The 14,506-nt window shown below is 41.0% G+C and overlaps 1 protein-coding gene across 5 annotated transcripts in view; it reads right to left on the reverse strand.

Annotated features, from left to right (window-relative positions):
* anks1b (ankyrin repeat and sterile alpha motif domain containing 1B) overlaps positions 1–14,506 on the reverse strand; it is a 166,214-nt gene that overhangs the window by 150,044 nt on the left and 1,664 nt on the right. The gene's annotated exons all lie outside the window — the stretch shown is intronic.

Genomic DNA, 14,506 nt, shown 5'->3' on the forward strand with positions numbered 1-14,506 from the left:
CATCTGACATGTGAGAGGCTCTGCAGTGAGTCTCTGGTCAAGAGCAGTCAGGGTGCCGCCCGCAGGGAACCTGCTGGGACCTGCTTGAACCTGCTGGTGCCCGGAGCCAGGCCCTGCCTCTGCCAGTGCCCCCAATGGCAGTGACAGACGGTCAGACACCCCCCCATCCAGCTAAGGAAGCAGAACACCAAGATCTGGGCCGGCTGCTCCTGCTGAGAGGAGGTGGCAGATGACAGTTGGGACGTACGTAGTTACTGGTGTGTGTTTCTAAATGCGAGTGTGTGTCTGGAAATATGCAATCATACCAGGAAGAGCACAAGGGGAAAGAGAGAGAGAGAGAGAGAGAGAGGAGGAGTGACAGATCATTTGTGAAAGCTCCATTCATTTGTAAAAATGGCCGGGATGCCAGTCACTCTCAGCACGTCTGCAACGGCTGTCTGAACAGGCTCGAAAACTGCAGCGTGCAGCTCAGACTTTAGATCAAGAATGAGCAACTGAGATGGCATTAGCATAATCATTCTGCCGTCTCGACCTCCCTCCATCAGCTACCACACACCCTTCTCTGGTCCAAACCCCTTGTCTAGAAATATCACTTTCTGCACCACCAAAAAATATTCACCCTAAAAAGTCGTTTTATTTGATGTCGCGTTTTAAAGTCCCAGTGGGGCTGAGATAAGTTCAACTGTGTATTTCAAGAACCTCCCTGTAAAAAATGTTATTCTGTCATATGCAAAGAGCCTATTCTGCTGAAATTGAAGATGCTGGTGCAGAAATTTAAGGAACAGGTGGTGATAAATTGGATGCAAGCAGGGCAGGTTCACCATGTTAGCTTTTTGATACCAAAAAACAAAGACTTAGTAGGAGAATATACTGTTTAATGTACGACCTCTAAAGCACACAAATGAACATGTTGTATAGTATAAAACAATTTCAACATTTCCTGACCATGAGCTTTTTATTTCTTTATTTCTTTTCTAAACCTTAAAGCAGTAGACTGAGGCAGGAAGTCACAGTTGAAAAGAAAAAAACAGCCACACAGTTTCCATTTTTACTATTAAATGTTTAAACATAAAAGTGTAATTAATATATATGTCTCCTTTTTTTTATTGTCATGAAACTACATTTAAAATGCAGAGAAGTTAGTAAATCATGCTGCATCATTTGCCCCTTTAAAACCTCTTCCTAGAGGGCCACAACCCCGACTCTGGCAAACACAGCTCTCACAATCAATCCAAAGATTTCACACCAATAAAATTTCATAGTATCTCCCCAGAATCAACACAACCACACACAGAAGACGAGAAAAGCAATTTTGGAAAACACACAAAGAGAGCAGTGTTGTGTAAAATAGCCTGATCTGTTACGCACACACACACATTCTCAGAGAACAACACGTCATAAGAAATAACTAAACTGTTAGAAACCAAGTCGCTGTGTGATTTTGTGATTTGCATTGAAAACCCATGAGACGCCATGAAAACAGAACCACTTATTTACCAGAAACAGAGAAAGAGAACAGAGAACTGATCTAAACTGGTACGAGGGAGAATAAAGGGAGCTTTACTCGGAAGCCAAATCTCTGGATGCTGAAAAGAAAAGTCCAAAAAGTGTGCGTCTGTTTCTCTCTGGCTTTCCCATGGCTATTTACAGCCCAGTCAGGCACTGGGGACTGTCTGGGGTAAAATAAAATCACAAACATGACCGTAAGCGACACACACACTCAGTAAGATCATCTCCTCAGGCACCAAAACAAAGTCACAAACACTCATTCATATAAAAATAAAAATATATTCTCTCTCCCGACGTACTAGTGCATCAACAGACTTTATCATGTTAAACATTCAAATATCCTGCAGGACGTTGCTGATACTTACCCCATCAACACATATGCAAAATGGGAGGATTACTTAAATCCACTGCAGTGAGATCTGGGATTATTTCAATGAATCACATATGCAAATGAAAAACTAATAAAGAAAAAACAACTGTGCTCAAATCTCTACCGCCATATATTTATATGTGTATTATTTACTCAGGAGAATGACAGGGAGACAGCTCAGTGACAGTATGAAAAGTGGTGTGATAACAGATGAGAGGGCCGACAGATCTGTCTTCTTGCTTCTCTGTGTGTTCAACAGACTGAAATATCACTGACATTCAGCCTCATACATTCATAACACGGGTGCATTTAGGGTGTTTAGATCGCTGTGTGTGTCCAGAACAGGGATGGACTATCAAGAAGCAGTGAGGTCAAGTGTGTTTGAGACAGAGCCTTTTAAAGAGTTTCTAAAGGATCTAAAAACAGCCGACCTGGGGGACATGCAAGTTAAAGAGAGAGCAGACAGTGAGTCAGCTGTAGAGATGGGACGATAGAGGAATGAGAAGAATGAGAAGAGACAAGCCAAGAAAAAGGACAAATGTAGAATAAGAAAAGGAAATAATGGAGGAGAAGAGATTAATACTCACGAGCAGTGAGGATGATGAGTCACTGTTTTAAAGCCACTACAAATACAAACATCTATCCAAACCATAAACCAAAACCATTTTAAAAACTATAAACAATGTCAGATTTTTATAAACACAGATTTAGTAATATGGATACTTAATTCCTCATCTCATGCAAATGATGAAAAACAGACAAAACCTTAACTCAGCCCAATATAAGTTTTAAAAGTTGGAAGTAGGTAGTACAGTAGGTAGTACACCGAGCTTCAACTAGTCTAATAACAGCCCATTGTTAGATTCTAAAGGGAAATATCAACATAGATAGATACTGATCTAAGTAATAAACATGTTCTGCTGCAGGACTTAGATTAAACATGCTCAGTGAGCAGAATATGTCTTTTTTTTTTCTTTCATAACTGCGTATTTGGTTTCTCTGTGCAGCTTCCACTTGGCGTTGCATGTGTAAATGACTTACTCCAGATGTTGTGCGAGTGCTAAGAGGCAAATTAGTGCAGCAAAAAGCAAATGTTATATGACAGCAGCATTGAGATGACAGGGTATTACACTCTTTTATGCTAAGTATCATTACTGATTGTAAATAGGCTCAGTTAACAAGGTATAGGCTCTTTAGCAGGTTGTTGAACGTGAAGGAAACAACACGAACAGGCACAAACTCATTCACATACTGTAAAAACAGTAGTTCAGCTGATTCCACCACATTGTAATTAAGTAAATGATCATTTCAGGTGGTTTTCTGAGGGCAGGAACTTCACAGAACAGTAACTAAGTTCCTCTTGAGGCTGGGGATATACTTCATTATTCACATACTTCCTTGTGTAATTGTTTGTGTGTTTGTTGGATTTAAAAACCTCGCCAGAAGAGGACAGAGAAGTCACCTTCGCACATCATAAGCAGCCACGTCAAACGGAGGTTAACAAAGGTATGTAGATGTGGGTAGTTGTAGAAATGCTCATTTGCAGCCTCTCTGAAGCAGATTGAGGGCGATGGAAACAAAAGCAGAACCTGAACCAAAGGGGATAAAGTTCAGTTCAGGCTTCGAGATCCTGCAGGTGAAAAGCTGATTAAATGATTACTGGTACTGAATAGGCCTTTATATCACTTTAGCGTTAGTCGATATTTGTAAAATACTTGTAATATCATTTTCGTCAGACAAATGTCTGACAGATAATCTCCTCCTTTAAAATCTAAAACCGCTCATTGAGAAGCTATAAACTGTAATTCAATTGTCAAGGACACAAAACCTCTTGATGCCGAGAAGCAACATGACAATGCAGATTAGATAATGTGACTGTCTGCCAGTCACAATAACACACACACACACACACACACACACAGAGGGCATATTGGAAAAATGTCAGACTGTGTTGTCTGACACATTTCAACACCCATCTCCTGTAGTTAATCACATACACTCAGAGCTAAAACCAAGACAACATACAGACTCTATACTGAAGAATTTTCCAACACGTCAATAAAGCTGCTGTGAATTTGAATTTAAATGTGCTACAAGGACAGAGAGGCAAGAAATAGACAGAGAGAGAGGGAAACTGAATGAAAGAGCTGTAGAAGAGGTCTGGTAGAAAATCCATAGCCTGCCTGTTATCTGAGCGATAATTGGTTTTCCCCTCCAGGCCCCCCATCCCTCTCGCATCCTTCCTCGTCCTCCTCCTACTTCGCCCGCTACCCCTCTCTCCTTCTCTACCGCTCCATCTCTCTTCCTCTGTGAACCCACACATTCCCAGACGCAGCCAGGCAGGTTACAAAAAGCACAGCAGGACCTCAGCGTCATTTTCTAGATTTAGAGCGTCGCACTTAGCTTTTCTTTTTTTTTTTTTAACACCTGAATGTCTCTCTGAACAATGAGCTGACGACACCGTGGAGAAGGCTGAGTGTCAACAAATGCCCCGTGCTGCTATACCAGACACAGCAACACACACACAAACGTGTCCACAATCACAAAGGCAATGCACATGCATACAGTGAGACACGCGCAGACATGATTAGCGTGAAGTGTGTAATCAGTGAATGGCCTGATTAGCAGGTTACAACACAGTGCAAGACAAAGAGATTCATTTACTCATCCACTTCAAAAAAAGAGACAGAAAAATGAGGGAGGGTGTAAGGGTGGAGACACAGGGGAGAAGCTATAAAAATCACTGTGTCTGTGTGGAGATGCCAGAAAGACAGACAGCAAACAGACAGATCCACACTGTGAAATGCAGCCAAGAGGCAAAAGGACTAACAATAAAGGAATACAAACAAGTGGACAAGCGAGACAAGAGGAAGAAAGAAAGAAGGAAAGGACCCGAGGATACGAGCAAAGACAGGCAGATACACATTTCAAACACACAAAGGGTTGGTGCGTAGGCTGGAGTCTGCAGGGGGGGCTTCACAATTCAGGAGTGCTTACTCAGCACAGCTCCAGTGTCTCCCTGTTAAACCAAGAGTGAGTCAGAAACAGAGGAGGAGGCATGGGGGGGTGAAGATGAGGTAAAGTATCTGCTGAGAATATTTTAAATAATCCTGGGTTGCATCCAACAAATCTGATGAAAAACTAAAAGTGCAGTATTCACATCTACTTAAGGCAGTAACGACAAGTATGCAAGGTTGACAAGTTCTTCACTAACTCCAAAAAATGTCCACCACAATTCCCATTTGTGTTTTTAATCTCATCAAAAGACACTGAGGTTTTTGAGAACTTCTATTCCCCATCTGCATTTTGAAAATCCACATGAAAGACATAGTGGAAACACCCAAAAGATGTTTCAAACGTTCTTGTTTCCCAAAGGAGCTGAGAGAAAGGTGGAGGTTAGCTTTCTCATTTGCAGGCCTGTCCCTCGGGGTTGCCAGGTGTTTGAAAGTACATCATGCACAGCCTAAAGCCGCAGACACGGAACACCTTCCCATCGTTCCCTTTCCTCCCCCTCAACAACACAAACACACATTCCTACAAAAGTCTTTTTCCAAAACTTCTGTCATCCATCCGATTCTTTCTTTTGTTCTTTCTTTGTCTTTTCCAAGAGAGAAGGAGACACCCACTCCCTCTTTGGAAGACTTTATTTCAATTACAGTTTAGAACAAAGAGTCCAAAGACGAGAACAGGGCATAACAAATAAAAGATTGTTCCCATTCCTCCTTGTTCTCCCGCCCCATCGCTCAAATTTTAGTAAAGGTCCAAAACTGTGCACCACAGGCAAGTCTAATCATGACAAAGAAAGGGTTTTGGATACTGATTTGCCTTTTCATCAGTCAAAGGAATCTCACACTTAACCATCATGCATAAAACAATCTGCAGGATAATTCATCCTCAGCTGCTTTCTGAGCCTCGCTGCTTGTCATGGATAAGTGAATTCTGAATTCGGGAGTAAGGGAAAGTAAAATGAGCACTCAGTGAATGATATATTCTCAATTTTTCATTCACGAGTTTAGGGGCAGATGAATATTAGATTTTTTTTTAAAAAGAATCATTCATCACACAGCTCACTTTGGCCAAAGGAAAAGTGGAAAACGGAGAATGAGGCTACGGCGAGACAGTTATGGAAAGCGTCCAGTTACTGAGGATCATTATCGAGAAGACGAAGCATATCAGTGATGGAGTTAGAGACGAATGAGAGGAGAGGGCTGAAATGCAGCGCTGGTTGAGACTCCATCTGCATTCAGACTAGTTTAAGTCAGAGATTCGAAGTTTTGAAGTCTTTCCCGTCCAGAAACTAATATAACTTTTTGAATTTGCAGGTCAACATGTTTCATAAAGTTTCATAACTTCTAACTCTTCTCACTCGAAGTGAATAAAGCTAAAGCTGAGTTACGGGAATACGTTTTAATCCAAACTGTCCTGCACCCAAACAGACGACCTCTACGACTTTAAAAACTTTAAATGGGACCTCCTCAACTTGCTTTTGCCTTCAGTAAAATCTTTAGCTGGATCTGTTCTCACTAGAGAAGCTATTTTAAGCAGCATTTATGGCTCCACTGTCTTGGTCCAAATATAACTATATCAACTAAACTACTGGATGGAAATTTTCTACAGAAATCCAAACACACACTTTGTTCAGAGTCATATTCTAATCAGTTATTAGTCATATTCTCTATTAACTGTATGCATTAATTTAAATAAATAAATATAAAAAAGTTTATGTTATAACGTTCAGAAAACATGATATTCATATATTTTACAGGCTCATAGTACTTAATTCAGTCTGAGTGCATTGCTCTGTGAGTGTGACACAGAGATTGTGAGAGAAAGAGACAAGAGGCAATCTGTTGGCATCAGCAAAGCCTGCTGGGAAATGTGTATCTCGTGGGAGGCTGTCAGCTCAAGGTAATTCACTTCCTGGTTGCTCTGCACCCACTCTTTCTCTGTCAGTGGCAAGGAGGAGAATACGAGTGGGGAATCAATCACAGTGGGAATTAAAGAGGCCATCACCTCCTGGCTCGGTATTAGACACACACACTCAAACACTACGCGCACACACACTAAACTCAGTCTTCAGCCTCATCACTCACACAGGTAAAGGCCGTTGTTACCTGGTGACAAATTACATAAGACCCTCTGTGTCAGGAGACGACACACACGTCGTCTGAATGTGTGGTTAATATTCATTTGTAGTCTCTCCGTGACATGCTGGGGGGGTGTCAGTCACATACTAATCTGAGGGGATGTGTGTGTGTGTGTGTGAGTGTGTGTCACAGCAACAGAGCCGCATAATCGGGAAAACTCCATATTTACACAAACTAAAGATAGAAAAGTTTCTGGAGCTTTTACATCCATCACCTGCAATAGTGTCATATGAAAGAGAGAACTGTCACCTGTGTGTATGATGTGAGGTGTTATCATGGTACACATTCATTTGTCATGCACGTTGGCAAGATACAGCTGAGAACTGATGAGTTGGCAATACCCTGCAAACTACACCTCTAGAAATGACATAAATGTGACTTTATAAAACGACACTGGGCATTAATCTGCTGCTCTAAGAAGCTTTCCACATCATTTTAAGTACAACCGCATGAGTCGAGGTCAGAGCTTCGTGCAGGCTGGTCGACTTTTTCCATACCAAACTGGGAAACTGTGTCTGTAATGACCTGGCTTTTTGCAAACAGGAGCTGTCATGTTGATACAGAAGAGGGCCGTGTCTAACATGTCACTGAATGCTGTATGATTTAGATTTTCTTTTAGTGGAACAGTGGGACTTAGTCCAGACCGTGAAAAACAGCCCCAGGACAATACTATACAAAACTATGTGGACATGTGAGACAGATGTGAGATTATAGTTCATCTACATGACTTTATGGACTCCAGAAAAAGTTCCAGGAACCTTTTAAACCTTTTCCCTTCAACCATCCCACCATTGTGGAGAAACAACAGCGTGATGACTCTGTATTGTTGTCACGTTACATCCTAAAATCGCTTTTTAATCCCTGCTTGTTGTTCACAGTTCATCAGATGCCATCATAGGGGAGATTTTCACAGTTTATGTGTTTTATTTCTAGATGTCTGAAGCTGCTGGCACCGTTTTGCTGTGAAGAACCACACACAACATACCTAGAAGAAGAAGCACGTCCAAATATAGCCACTAACTAACAGCTTTTTGGTGAGTGTGAAGTAAAACAGGAAGCTTTTGGCGTGACAATAGCCAAACATACAGAAGATGGGCGTCAATGCCCTTCTGTCGATTTCATTTTAAAAAGTATAAGAGTGGGATTTTAAAGTCCAACACCATGAAACACACATGGATACTTAACAGTATTTCATTCATGCCTTTACCTCAACCACATAATGACATTAGCATTTCTCGTCCCTTTCTCTCCATCTTATCTACTTCAAACGCAGCACTTCATTAACTAAGGCCATCTATCAGAGAGCAGGGAGTCGGGTGGAATGTGTGTGTGTGTGTGTGTGTGTGTCCACGACACTTGCAGTGTTATGTGGGGTCACAGACTTGTAGATTAGTGTGACAGGCTGCACGTCACACCTCACCTCTGTCTTCTAGCTGCACGTTGCCTCTGTGTCTCCTCCACTCAGTATCAACATGTTTGTCTCTCCAGCACCATAAATACAACCCGAGCAGAACAGGAAGTGTTCAGAATCCACTTTTATTGACGCTAACAAGGGACAAAGTCAAGACAGAATTAAATTAACAAGAAATTCCCAGAAACACCCTCCTGGTAATGGATTTTGCACATTCACAGCACAAATTACATCTTTCATTAAGTATTTATGCAACAAACCACAACTGTGTTGATCAACAGTGATTTAGGTTTCTCCAAAACCACTGTCTGAATCAGTTTCAAGTGTTGCACCATGTGGACATTTTTAATATAAATATTATATAATGGTGCTTCTACATTTGCTAATACCTAGCAGTGTGCAGATCTAGTGCTTTTATAGGTGATTACATTGATTTATACCATATATGGATCATTATAAATAAGATGATGTACCATGATTGTAAATAATGAATGATAAGATCACACATACAGTATGTATGTTTAACAGCCTTTAAACTGCAACTAGTGCCTGTATATCCTCCTTTACGAGTGAAATAAAATCCTCTGTGGAAAAAATACCCAAACAAATAAACCACAAGAGCCAAACATACTGTGCCAAAACACCCCAAATCCACCACATCTTGTCACCACTTTCATGCCAGTCTTTCTATTAATACCACACCAAAACTTTCAAGGGATGAGGCTGGCTCAAAGTTGGACCAAGTACTGCTATCCAAAGCTCAAATCTCAGCTGACATCACTCCAAGAACGCAATGCCAAATCCTAGACATATCTGGCAACCAAGCCATGTTCTGTTTCTGTGGAATGGTACTAATTTAGGCACTCACACACAGTCAGAGAAAATCAGGAATGCATATGTCAGAACTCCGGTTGTAGTTTGAGGGTGTGTTAAACAATAGAAAAACAAAGATCATGCCTTAGCGTAGTCCTAGTAAAGATATGGAATCTGTAAATGTGTACTCAGACAACCCAAACTTTATTCACGTGAATTTAACTGCTGTGCTGTTTTGGCCGTGTGTGGTTATTTGCCACGGACCACTAATGCACCAGACATCTCATTCAAACTGTGGCTTATGTCTGAGGCAATTTCACAATTAATCCCAACCACTTGTGTCTCTCATTGAGATTTTGTGTAATTGCAGCACTTAAAATGAGCCTTGGGCTCAATCTGGACACATCAACAGGTCTAACTGCACATTGGACTGGTAATTTACTTACACGTGAAGCTCACAGTTCTACTGTTGGTGAAGATTGTAATGAAGTGACACTTGTAATCCAACATAATATGCACTTGTGGATCATCATAGGCTACTAACACATATTACTGTGCCTTTTTTTTTGGAGAAGGTATTTCAGCAGAGCTGCTATTTAATGACACAGACAGTAAAGTTAACAAAGATAAGCCAAAAACAGCATCCAGGAGTTTGTGCATAAACCTAAAAGGTGTGATTTACATTTACATTTTATAATCCTGGAGGTCACAGCTTTGCCACATCACTGCATCACTCCCTTCCCTGAGACTGTTATTTTCCTGGGCAGTACTAATACATCTCAGGTCGTGGCTGCAGGGAGAGAGTTGTTGTCAGAAGAGCAGCAGATTCCCTGAATTCCCCATTTGCCAACGTCAAGCAACAGCAGTGTCGCACCCAGAGGCATGATGGGTAAAAGATGCTCTCGCATGGTTATAACAGACGTAGTGTGGCATGAGATATGAGCGAGAGAGAGAGAGAAAGAGAGAGAGAGGAGGGCAGGTTTTGATAAGATAAAGGACGGCAGAGAGCAGAGGGAGGACAGCAACAGTAGGGAGGCTGGATCGTCCGTCTCTGGAGAGGAGTAGAGGGAGGCAGGAGATTGTGAAGTGAATTGACTGATAGAGAGGAAGCCAGAGAGGTATTGACAGAGAATCCAGGGCACCAGATGCAGAGAGACAGAGGGGGAAAGAAAAAGAGATTTGAGACTCAAAAAACAAAGATTTAGATTGAGAGAGGAACAAAGAGAGAGAGAGAGAGAGAGAGCAGAATGAGTGTGTGTGGAGGTCTCAGTTTCTTGGCAGGATGCTGCAGCAGAGCTTGGCTCAGACCCTAATGGAGATGTAAGAAGCCTCTCAGTTTGATCACAAACACATGCACACATACACTTACTTTCACACCTTCATCCCCTCTCGATCAGTCTGGTTCCAGACAAACTCAGTGCACTGACGCCACTGTTAAACCCAAATAAAGCAAAAAGTGATGGGCAAAGGTTCACTGAGTTGATCATATGCTGCACATTCTGCTCCCATGCAACAAAGCCACAGAAGTTTTTCAGGCTGTAAAAAGTAGATTTGCCATTTTTTGATGCAAAGTCAGCCTCTGATCTAGGATTTCTTCACACTTTCTCTTCACCTTCTCTTCACTTTCTATTAGTGGAAACATTTTCTGTGCTCAAGGGGACCTAGTTAAGTGTAGACGACAAAAACAAAAAGTGTCTTTCAGCGGCAAGAAGAAGAGCAAGACAACCCTATCTTGCTCTTTTGTGAAATCAAAATACAATAAACTCAACAGTAAATCAGTACAACATAAATGCAGGGTGAAATAACATCAGATTTTACTCTTCACTCCTCTTGGAGATTTTCACCTTTTGCTTTTTTAACAGCAGTTTACAGACAAAATACTTTTCATGTCAAAGAGAAAACAGATCTGTATTATAAATTAGTTACAAATATAAAACTGAAAATAAGCGATTGAAGTTTAAAAGCAACTCTGCAGAATCATAATCCTGGTCGATGACCGGATATCTTAAATCTTTTAAAAAAGCCTTTCACCATTTGTACTGTGACTGTTTCTATTGTCTCTCAATAAATAATTTTATTAACTAATGGTGTGTGTAATGGTTTAATATCACAATACACATATCACCCATCCTGCATGATACATAAATGAAAGGAATAATCTCACAGCAAATCCCATATGCACAGTTATTGGTGATGACAGCCAGATGCTCCAAGGTTTCTCTCAATCCAGTCTTTAATATGATTTGCATTTCTGCACCACATGTAGCTCTTGGATTCCTCCATCCGTTCTTACTCTTCATGAACTACTATCCACCACACACACACACACACACACAAAGAAGCACTTCACCAGATTATTTGGTCATCTCGATTGCCGTTTCCTGAAACAGAGCAATAACAACACACATAGAGCCCCATGCTGTGAGCTACCCTGATACCGAGCCATTTAAAGACTTCAGCACAAGCAGAAGAAGACTCCAGAAAAAACACCAGGAGGGCCGCCTGTGAAGACGCCAATTAAAACAGAGAGTCCACACAGGAGTGTGTGCTTGAGTGGGTGTCTCCTCTGGGAGTCACTCCATTCCACTTAAGGTTGTTTGTTTGCAAAAGGAGGAAGGAGTTAAGCACACCTAGCTGCACACACACACACACACACACACACAAACAAACAACAACAAGATGGGCTTCCCCCTGAACATTATTGAGTGAGAGGGAGAGCGAAGAGGGATGAGCCGCCATCTGCCGAATCATGAGTCATTCACTTGGAGAGTATCAGCTTTCACCATCACTCCATCACCATCAGTATGTTGTCACACATGGCACATGCATCTATCCTGACCAACACTGCACATAGTATAATGTGTACGACGACAGACTGTGGAGACCTTTAAAGCACTGATGATACTATAAAAGACTGCATTCATATGAATATTTCATATATTGATTGGGACAATACACTTTTATTTAATGATAATGTACATGTACTTGACAACTTGAGAGGTTGTCCTATTTTTATGGAAATAAATAATAATACATGGAAAATATTTAATCTTCTTAATCTCAATAAGACCTGATTGGAAACAGATGAAATTAAAAAGGAATGAAAAGAATGAAAAAAATGGAAATATTGCAGCAATAAAATGCAAAAAAACGTCAGAAGAACTAATTACTCAAAGCAGAGTTTGTGTTAAATTAACAATGCATTCTGGCTTTTTAAAGCTATTGTTGGCAAAGAAATTAGTATCTCTGGTTCTTCTTAGATAATTACTATTAAACTATAAACGTTCTAGGACAATTTTCCATTTGCTGGATAGTTTTGTCACGTGTGCCTAGTAGAACTAGACGCCACGAAGGATGAAGATACAGACATCAGACTAACAGCTGCATGTTTGTTTGACTGCAGCACAGGTTTGTAGAAGCATTACAACAAACACACAGTCATCATGTACAGTACAGTGCAGGTCATCTACAAACGAATACGACCCATTAAACAGCAGTGAGATCATCTAGTATTGATTTTCCACTGTGTGCATGTGTTCATGTGCAACGCTTCACACCACAACATGTCATGGCCAGAGGATCATCTTCTCTGCATCCAGTACTTATGTGTGTGTGTGGGAATACAGTGTTTGTGTCCATGATCATGTCCCACTAGATTTCTTTCAGCGAAAAGAGGATCCTCATGACTCAGGAATGCTATGAATGGCTCAGAGCCCTTAAGACGGGAAATTATCCAGCAGTATGCGTTAACTCCTAAAGGTCATTCCCATAACTGTTGGCCTGCACACACTCCTCCGCTGTGACCTCTCTGCTGACTCACTTATCAGCTGAAGTACAAACAGCTCTCTATTAGGACGTGTGTCACACAACCGGTCATTAGCAGAGACATGCATACTTCTAACCAGGTGGACAAATGTGTGCGTTTGGCCCGTTTAACAGACATCTCTTCATGGGTGTCTTGACCCAGTAAAACCCAAGTGTGTGTAACGCAGTAGACATAATCATATCATAAAACCTACAGAGGTTTGCTGGCCATAAAGCACCTGACTGACTTGGACTAGTTGTTTTTTGGTTTCTAATCCATTACAGCTACTGTACTCTTGTTTCCTGATCAATAGTTCATTGATCTGAAGAACAACTTTGTCGTGTTTTAATTTCCTCATTAAGCTTCACATTCATTCAGTGATCTGTAAATAATTACTGTCCTTCAATAAATTAAATTCAAGTTGCATTAATTAAAGTTAGAAACTAAAAACTACTACTACCAGTCTGTATGTATATTAAAGTAGTCCTAGCAATGTTGCTAATGCATGGATTACATGCTATAAACTATAAAGCTAATATGCTTAGCATAATATTCACCTTGTTTACCACCTCAGTTGAGTGTGTTAGCATGTTAGCGTTTGCTAAATAGCACAAAACATATAGGACATTCAGGGAAATTAAAAAAAAATGGCTAGCGCTGCTCATCAAAAGCTGCAATGTTTTTAAAATGAGTGCATACAAATACAGTTAATATGTAAACATAATGTGCAACTCTGCATGCAAGGTGCTTTAATTATTCCCTTCTACCTAACGAGTTTATTATCTCAGAGAGGAAATTCACATGCTAAATAAGAGGAACAGAATCACAGACACAATAAAACAACTTTAAACAGTGATCAACCACAGGTTTCATGAGCAGAGGTGAAGTACAGAAATGAAACGCTGTTTGCTCTTGATCACCACTCTGACACCAGATAAACAGATTTGCCACGTTGATTATAGGCAGCAACTCTAATGACTGCATGTATAATTGCTGCTGTACCTTTTTCTGCAAGTGTGTTATTGCAGGTGTGTACAATCAATCAAAACAGTTTCCTGTCACTTCCTCTTTTAGAAAAAGGAAGACACTAATCAAATCTGCATTTGAATTCATTGTCTCCTGGATCCAAGCTCAAATTAATTTCCCATACACACATTATTGTCTTTACTTTAAACAGGTTTAGTTCTTTCCCTTTAAGACCCCTGCAGGAGTCCCCAGACACCAGTGGTTCCCAGTTTATGAATGCAGGCTTAGCATGCAAGTGGTTGGCATTTTCCCTGCCAGCGTGCAACCTCAGCCTGGTCGTGAGACTCTCTGCTCGAGGGCCCGAGGCGGTACTCCACCCGGATACTCCAACTTTGATCTGCTAATCACCTGGCTCAGCCTTGGCCTCAGCAGAAAGAGGAAGAGGCTGCAGGGATGGGAGGGGGGACAGTAATAACCGCAGCAGT

This window comes from Anabas testudineus, chromosome 23, assembly GCF_900324465.2.
Source record: "Anabas testudineus chromosome 23, fAnaTes1.2, whole genome shotgun sequence".
NCBI classification, from domain to species: domain Eukaryota; kingdom Metazoa; phylum Chordata; class Actinopteri; order Anabantiformes; family Anabantidae; genus Anabas; species Anabas testudineus.